Genomic DNA, 9,635 nt, shown 5'->3' with positions numbered 1-9,635 from the left:
AAAATTTTTTTCAGCTTTATCCAGAACTTATATATAAGCAACTGATGGTCTGTTCCATAGCCAGTCCCTGGCCTGGTTTTCGCCGCTGGTATTGAGCTTCTTCACCATCTCTTTCCACAGATGTAGTCAATGTTCTTTCTGTGCGTTCCATCTGGAGATGTCCTATGTGTATGGTTGCCTTTTGTGTTTTTGAAAAAGCTATCCACTATGAACAACTTGTTGGTCTTGCAAAATTCTATCAAGACAGAGAACGCCAGCTTAGCGATTTCCAGCTTAGTTTCTATTATCAAGTTCCTATTTTCCAACTGCCATTCCTTCCTCTTTGTTTCCAACAGTTGCCTTCCAATCACCAATAATTATCAATGCATCTTGATTGTATGTTTCATCAATTTCAGACTGAAGATATTGGTAGAATTCTTCAATTTCTTCATTACTAACTTTTGTGGTTGGTGCATAAACTTGAATAATTGGTGTATTAATTGGGTGATTGATTGATTGGGTCCTTGAAGGCAGATAGATATCATCCTATCATAGACCATATTGTACTTCAAGACTGATTTTGAAATGTCCTTTTTGACAATGAATGAAATGCTATTCAGCTCGCCTGTGTGATTCCCAGGCTAGTAAATCATATGATTTTCTGATTCAAAATGGCCATCACCAGTCCATTTCAGCTCACTAATGTCTAGGATATCGATCTTTATTTTTGATGACTTCCGGTTTTTCAACTGCATACTTCACACATCTCAAGTTCTGATCATTAGCAGATGTTTGCAACTGTCTCTTCTGACCTGAGTCATGCCCCACTGTCAGCAAATGAAGACCCAGAACGCTCCAGTTCCACAGGTTTACTCCACTCACGCCACCATGGTTGCCTCCGCTCCAAGAAAACAGACCCTCCTCAGTCACATAGTGAGGGCCCTCCGACCTGAAGGGCCCCTCCTCCAACACGATCTGACAATGCTCTGCTTCCATTCATTAGGCCTTCAGTATCGGACAGTGCTTTGAAGCTCCCCGTGAGGTTTTACTTCCTCGGAAGTGGGCCGCTGATTCCTTCTTCATCGTTGGTTCTTAGTCTAGGCGCTCCCCTGAAACCGGTTCACCAGTGGTGCCCCCGCTGGCAGCGGGAATGTCGGTGACCTAGCTTCCAGCACCACAGCAGTGCACAACCCACCACAGCGTCACAGACAAGTGGCGGAAAATAACAGTGGTAAACACAGAATGCTGAGCAAAGAAGAATTTGTTAGTTGTTCTGTACAATTAATTATCATCCCTAATTTTTCTCTCTGCTTCAAACGAGAACAGATTAAAATGAATATAAATAGTAATGTCAAATGGTTAAAGTATTAACGAAGGGTTGGAGAGCAACCTTGGGAAAGTTCTGGCACAGGAAGATTGTGAGAAGGAGCCTGGGAGGAGGCTCCACTGCGGGAGCTGCTGGCAGGTCACGGTGCAGAAGGAGATTGGAGGCAGGCTGACCATGAAAGGAAAGTACTGATCGTTCAAGAGGAGAACTCCTCTGAAGAGAGAGAGACAGAGATGGAGACAGAGACATTTGTGGAAAGAACTTGGAGATTTTTTGGAGATTGAATAGCACTTTGTGATTGAATGCATGTGGAAAGCAAGAGCGAAGGGAGGGTGAGGGAGGATCACCAGATGCCTGGCTCTTACATTTGGGAGCTTGTCGATCCTCTCAGACAGGGAAACGGGAAGGATATTGGTGAGGCACTAACCCACCACCAGTGAGCTAGGCTGCTCTGCCCCCAAACTCCCAAACAAGGCAGCCCCCAAACGTCTTACTAGGACAATTACTCCATTGTCCCTCAATGTAATGAATATATGTTTTGAATGCAAGCTTGGGCCGAATGGACACGTGTGTGCTCTTACAGTGGGATAGGCCATGTCTCCATATACTGTCGAAGGGCCTCACGAGGGTTCTGCCACTCGGACTCCATGGTCGTTCTCCAAGGTGAGATCAGAAGCACTGGACATTCTCTGGTGGTATGTGCTCAATAACCTCAAGTCATTAGGAGAATGATGTACAACCTCATCAAAGCATATTAATAAAATTGATCATGGTATACCTCAGGCCTCCATAGTCCCCATAACTTGGTCCCTGAAATAATTCTGTTTCCAAAATGTTTTTTTAATCTAGGACATCCAAAGAAAGTCAGAAAATAACAAGGCTTCTGACTTATTTTAATTGCATTAACATCCATTTCGTTTTCAATTGGCTGAAATTCCACTTTCAGGCTAATCAGAAATTGAGAAAAGATCACTGTCAGCAACTTGGTGGCGGTGGGAGCAGGAGGTGCTCCATCCCATTAGCCAGAGGAGAGATGAGTGACAGGAAAGGGCAGTGCTGGTTCCAGAGCATATCAAAGCAAGGCCAGTCCAGAAACTCTCCTCTGGGGCTCTCAGGTGTTCTCAAGTTGGCCCTGACTTAGGGTGACCCCTTGTGCCCTGGGGTCAGACTACTGTGCTTCACAGGGTTCCCGTGGCTGACTTCAGAAGTTGGTCACTAGGCTTTCTGTCCCATCTGTCTCTGTCTGAAAACGCTCCTGTAATCTAGTCAGGAGCACAGCAACATACAAGCCTCCACTGACACAGAGGGGTGGCTATGCTTGGGCTACATGGACCATGAATCATGCTTAGTTCCCGCACATAAACAACAACAACAACAACAAAACCCGCACTGCTGAGTTTTCGAGGATAGATGGGAGCAGACAGCCTCATCTTTCTCTCGAGTTTTCTCACACAGAAGGTGGAAGTTCTGCCACTGATCCTTCCCATGTGTATCTAACTGTGACTGTTTTGGTTTTTTTGAAGGTGGAAGATACTAGAACAGAAAGGTGTTAGGAATGCCGTGGGGAGGTAAAGCCAAGAAATAATGGAATTTAACATCTTCACAGGAGCCTGTGCTTATCTGGGAGCAAAGCTCATGCTAACAACCTCGTGTTATCTTGGTGACACGAATCAAGAACCACGTGGGCCTGTGTGTTTAGCTTCCTCTCCTAGAATGTCAACTATTGCCCAAGTTCCTGATTTGCTGCCCTGTTTTATTTGATAATTGGCAACTTACAGTCGTTCTTCAGCCCCTTCTCAACCTGGGCTTTTCCGCACCAGCATCTATTGATGACTGGCGAGGATTAGTGCTACTTTCCCACAGCTATTAGAAATCTGTGTGTGAGGAAGCGGGCTGCGGGGATTGAGTTCTGCATGATTTAAGAGTACAATGACAGGAAGTACAAGACAAACCGAGCCTTGACAGCAATGAGAAAGTGAGCCATTGACCTCACCTCCCATCCCACGGCGCTTAATATGCATCCTCCGGAAACCTGAGTTGGGAGCCCCATCTTCAAGTACCCTCCTTGGGGGCTTGTTTGAAGGACGGCCATCGTCCAGCCTGTGTTTCCAGGAAACAAAACTTCAACTCCTTAGAGCATGAACTTGAAGGGGAGCATTCAGATGAGTCGTAAATGAGAACGAGAATTTTGAAAAGAACTAAATGAAAAGGTAGAAAAATCAACATTTCACTTTTGCATTTTTTAGGTGCCTGGCACCTGCCACCACTGTGTGCTGGCCGAGAAATGCTCCGTGCTCTGCAAGTGGTGATAGAACATCCTGCGAAATGAGTTGCCACTTCTCACGTTTCCCAGCCTTGCTACTCCCCAGATTCAGCAGACGCCTCCGCCTTGGGAAGCTGTGGGGGCATGGCCAGCTTGAAAACAAAAATGTATGTACAGATTCATCCCCACCACCAGTTCTAGTAGAATTTTCATTCATCATTGCCTTCAAGAGGATGGCGAGGAGAAACATACCCTAGGACATATTAGAGCTTAATATCTTACTAGTAACTTAAACCATCATCAGAGTTGAGTTGGTGGAGAATGTATAGTTGAGAAGCCATTTGGAGAGGGAGAGGCAAGAAGATTAGCAAATACAAAAGGAGGAGGGAGATGGTTCCAAATGACAGAATGAAAAATGTTCTTACAGAAGAACTGGATTGACCCCACTCACTGTGGCTAATCAAGGAAGCCCAGTTAAGGGGGGGAAATTGATCAGACTCCTCCTTACAGGCATATTTGCTCCTACTCAACCGCCCTGTTGTGTCCAGGGAATGCAGCTGGAATCTCTTGAATTGTGCTGTTGTTGCTGTTAGGTGCTGTCAGCCGGTCTGACTCACAGTGACCTGATGTACAACAGAATGCATCATTTCCTGGTCCTGCACCATCTTCCCAATGGGTCTTATGTTTGAGTCCATTGTGTCAATGCCTCCTGACAAAGGTCTTTCTCTTCTTCCCTGCCCCTCTGCTTTACTGAGCATGACAGTCTTCTCCAGCGACTGCTATCCCCTGACAACATGTCCAAAGTATGTGAGACAAAGTCTCACTATTATTGCCTCAAAGGAGCATGCTGGTTGTACTTCTTTCAAGATAAATCAGTGTGTTCTTTTGGCAACCCATGGTCCTGCCACTATTCTGCACCAACACCATAGTTCAAATGCATTGGTGCTTCTTCAGCCTTCCTTTTGCAATTTCCAAGAAGCAAGAAGACACACCAGGGAGTGAGAAGATGAAGCCAGAAGCAGCGATCAGAGATGCAGAGGTGGGTGAAGCTAAGGGCAGCAGGTCAGAGTGGTGCCTGCAGAGTCTAATGAATCCAATGCAGGCAGGTCACATGACAGGCTGCTGATGGCTCCCGAGGCTGGCAGGCAATATGGTGGGCAGATGGCTCAACTCCACAGAACAGAACGTCCATGAGCAGTAGGATTCAGAGCAGCAGAAAGCAAGCAAGCTCTCCACAGAGTCACCTCCATCAGAAGTAGCCACACTCCCGAGGAAACATCCTTCCAAACGCATCTGGGTGATGACCTGAGTAAGCAGGTTGTACTCCACCCCAATCTTGCCACACTGCTCGGCTACTCACAGCATGTCCCATCGTGGAGCTGGTTAAATTTTTAGGTCACATCACATCATGGGGCATTACTGCCTAACTACTGAGAATCCTGACCCAGCCAAGCTGACACAGAACCTATCACAGTCCACTGTGTCAACCTAGCACCTATAAACAATGCATAATCTCCAAACAGACAATAATAAAGCCATACGTACACTTACTGTGCAACTGAAAATGTACTAATGCACTTACACATTATGTTTTATACATGAGCAAAACTAAAATATTATATATATGGAGGAAATATTCGCAATGACAGTCCTTGTTCCTGCAGCAGATCATGTGGAGACCACAGCTAGTATTTAGAACGCCCTTCTTCCACCTGCATTCCCTAGATACTTCCGTACAAAATTTGCAAGCCCATCAATTCAGCCAGCTACTGTCACTTCTTTTAAAGACTGATGTGAACCACAGAATGCCATTCTGATGGACTCTGGCAAGTCACACTGTAGCAGAGTGTCTCCTTTCAAAGAAATAGGTTTATTGAAGGCAGGGCTTCAATATGTGTGCATGTGTAATGTTGAAGTTAAAATCCCAACCTAGTCATATTTAACCTTCCTTGTGGTTTTATCTTGGCTTGTAGACCATGGTCGAATTCCTGTTTATCTTTTTAATTCATTTGGTTTTTGTGTGAAAAACATGGTATTTATTTTAAAGCCGTGGTTATCTTTAAGATCAGGTATGCGGCACCCAGATACTTGGGAAATGTGACCTTTTGGATCTCTGTATAGATGTTCTCAACTATACTTTATTTCTGCCCGTACGTTCTGGTCTGAGCAGAGCCGCCTCTGGTTTCCTGTCTGCATTTCTTGTCTTAACTGTCTCTACTTCCTTGTTTTTACCCCCCTCTCCTCTCCCTTCCCACTCCTTTTTCGTCCCTTCATTTATTCAAAGTTGTATTGAGTGTCAATCATTGTATACTGCACTCTGAAAATTCCTCTCCCCAAACTGAAATAAGTCATTTTTCTATTTATGCTTCACCATTACTCTTGATTTCCATGATTTGGGCCCTCTGAAGGGGTAAAAACTTAAGCATTTTCCTGACCTGTGGGGTGTTTTAAGAAAATAAAAATATATTTTATAAGCATTTCCCTGAGTTGTGGAATTTTCTTAAGGATACACATCTTATCAACTCCATGTCAATCTGTACCAAGTTTTGACAGCCTTTGAAAACAGTCAGGAAGACGAGAGCGTTGAGACCCCCAGAATAGAGAGAGACCAGAGCATCATCCATGAAGGTCAAATACTGAATGAAAGCATTTCATTGTGAATGGCAAACATGCAACACGTGGCTCTCTGAAACACAGGCTGGAGCTGGGACAGTGACACATTGGTACTGCTCTGAATTCTTTAAACTCTACAAACAAGGTCTTTACACCTTAACACCTTAAAAGGCTTGTGACTGGAATGTTCCCAATTTCCCTCCTGGAACAGTCAGAGCGCAGCGTCCTTCTGGGCCCAGGACGCTGGCCGTTCCAAAGACTCCACCCCCCACCTTGGGAAACCGAGGCAGGAAACGCACATGGGCTGAAATTCCTTATAAACAGAAACAAATATGCTGCCAATTATTTTCCTCCTGGACTATACCACCACACTTTCTAACAATCCCTCAACTGCCTGTAATTACGAGAAGACCTTATGTCTCACCCCGCCCCCCCACCCCCGCCCAGTAATTCCAGTCTTAATGGGAAATTCAGAAGACACGAAGGACAGCATTCATTGTTAATGAAAGTGCCGTCATCCTGTAAGGAAATAGAGTTCACTTAATACTCAGCTTACCTCATCTTTCCATCAATAAATCCATGCACTCTAATTGCTACGGCTTTCCTTCGAAGGCTTCTTTGAGAGGATAACGACTCATTAGCAAACACACTTTGGCCTTAATTAAGCCGCCCTTTCCTGTCTGTGATACTATTTCAGGGGTAACTGTATACACTGACATGTTTCCTTCATTATCACACACGCATTAGACAACAGAATTCCAGATTAACTTTTAAAAATATGATCTAATTAAGCTTTCATTATCTAACAAATATTCACACATTTTGCACTCTAAAGCAATTTGCTAGCAATATAAACTTTTCACCTTGTTCCCCATAGCGTGCTCCTTCTCAGGAGAGGGCCAATTTTAAGGAGAGCCAATGCAGTTACTTGATGCCCAGTTCCACACCGAGCTGGGGCTTCACTTACATTGCTCTTCTTTGTTTTGATCTTAAAATTCTGTTGGAATTCTTGAGAAATTAACATTGGCTGTTTCCCTTTCCAAACCAAACCCTGACATCTAGTCGACCGTACAGGTCAGGAGAGAACTGCCCCTTGGGAGTTTTCAAGACTGCAGCTCTTTACTGGAGTGGAAAGCCCCGTCACTCTCGCCTGGGGTGGCTGGTGTTCAAACTGCTGACCATGCTGATCACAGCCCAAGGAGTAATGATTCTACCACCAGGCCTCCCTAGACTGTACATGCAGGGATCCTTGCTACAGGTCTCCTGTAGAAGGGAGAGATTCACCCTTTTCATTTGAAGGACGGAACACCTAACAACACCTGCAGCCACGGTGTGGACACGTCCTTCCGAGAGAAAAGATCAGTCTGAAAACAAGGATGCCAATCTCAAACGGAATGTTCAATAAATTCCCCCACCCACCCTGAGCCTTGCCCATAAAACACCCCTTGTCCTGGAGCCCTGGTGTCATAACGCTTACAAATTGGGCTTCTAACCTCAAGGTCAGTAGTTCAGAAACCACCAGATGCTCTGCAGGAGAAAGATGAGGCTCTGCCCCCAGGCTCACCTGCCTTTATCTGACTTCTCGGTCTTTTTAAGATGTGGATCAAGATGCATACCCCCATCTCCAAAAGCCTTCTGTTATCACACACCCCCATCTCACCTCCGCTAGGTCCACCACTCCTTGATGCTCCCATCAAATCCTGCACAGCCAACACTGTTCTCATGGGACCGCCAAACACGTGTCTGTCTGTGTATCTGTCTCTCCCGACAGACTCCGATCACTGCAGTCAGAAGTCCTGCGTGCTTATTATTGAATCTATCACGGTACACGTCCCCCCAATGTCCTACCTCCCTTTCTTCCACGCAGCGACGATATTGAGATCATTTGTGTGATGAGCTCCTGAAGACCAGGGCTCAGTCTTAATCATTTTGCATTCTGTGTCGATCTGTGTTGGTTTTCGCACATGGGAAGATTAGAGGACCAGCTCCAAAGTAGGTAAGAAAAAGGGAAACTAGAGTCAACCAGGACCACAGTCAGTCACATATCACCGACAAAGGCACTCGATGTCTAGGGAGCACGGCTTCCCGCCGGCATTGCCCACGACTTCTGCTCGCTAGAGGCCCTTGCCGCATCTCCCAAGCTCTCTCCTTGGTGCATGAACTGCCCTTCCTGCTGTCTGGGTCCCACATCCAGCCAGGGTGTGCCCCTGTGATGGGCTAGCCCTCATTCAAAATCGACATCATCTGAATACAGGAAAGCCGGGAAGATGTATAGCTAGTATTCCCAACACGGTCGGAATGTGGAATCTCCCCAATAAGGATGGTGTCTCAAACAATCGTGAGCAGAAAAATGACAAATATCATTACAAATCCCTCCAGGGTAGGACAATCTGTTAAATCATAAGTGCTAAATCAAGGCAGACAAAATAAAACAAAATCTACTAATTAATACTCTCTGATGATTTAGCTTTCAGAAACCTACTTTGCCAAGAAGAATCTTTTTTTTTTTTAAATTTTAGGAAATCATTTTTTTAGGTAGCTAGCACAGGGACTGGGATGTCCATTGCACATGCTCAGAGGTTCAAGCTTCCAGTCAGGAAGGAGCGGCACACCAAGGTGGGCGTCACACCCGGATTGGCCTATCTGAGTCAGGTGAATTCAATTCAGCCAATGGGGTGGACCATGCCGCCCAGCAGAGGAGCTGAAAAGGCAGGATCCCAAGATGCCACAGCGTCTCTTCTGTCTCTCCAGCTTCTTGGCAGGCTGTGAGGGGGTGAGGGGCCCTGCAGTGCCTGTGTAAAACATGACACTTCTAGATTTCACAAAATGCACTTGGATCAGAAGCCGGGTTTCGGAGTGAATTCTTTCTCACGTGAAGCCAAGGTCCCACAAGAGAGATCTAACAATTTCATTGGGGCTCTTACAACTCTTATCACAATCCATACCTCAATTGTATCAAGCACATTTGTACACATGTTGCCATCATCATTTCCAGAACATATGCTTTCTACTTAAGCCCTTGGTATAAGCTCCTCTTTTTTTCCCTCCCTCCCCCGCCCTTGTGAACTTTTGATAATTTACAAATTATTTTTGCTTTCATATTTTACACCATCTGCTGTCTCCCTTCACCCATATGTCTGTTGTTTGTCCCCCTGGGTGTGTGTGGGGGGTGGGGGGGTGGGGAGGTTGTATGCCAATCATTGCAAACGGTTTCCCTTTTCTTCCCCTTCTCCCCCCACCTTCCCCTACCTTCAAGGTATCCCTATCTCATTGTTGATCCTGAGGGACTTCTGTCCTGAACTCTGCGTGTTGAGAACTCTTATCTGTACCAGTGTACATGCTCTGGTCTAGCCAGATTTGTAAGACAGAACTGGGGTCATGATATCAGGGGGAGGGAGCAATAAAGAGCTAGAGGAATGTGTATTTTGTCAGTGCTATACGGCACCCTTGCTG

This window comes from Tenrec ecaudatus, chromosome 7 (genome assembly GCF_050624435.1).
Source record: "Tenrec ecaudatus isolate mTenEca1 chromosome 7, mTenEca1.hap1, whole genome shotgun sequence".
Lineage (NCBI taxonomy): Eukaryota > Metazoa > Chordata > Mammalia > Afrosoricida > Tenrecidae > Tenrec > Tenrec ecaudatus.
The sequence above is the reverse complement of the archived record's forward strand: the minus strand, read 5'-3'. Positions refer to the sequence as shown.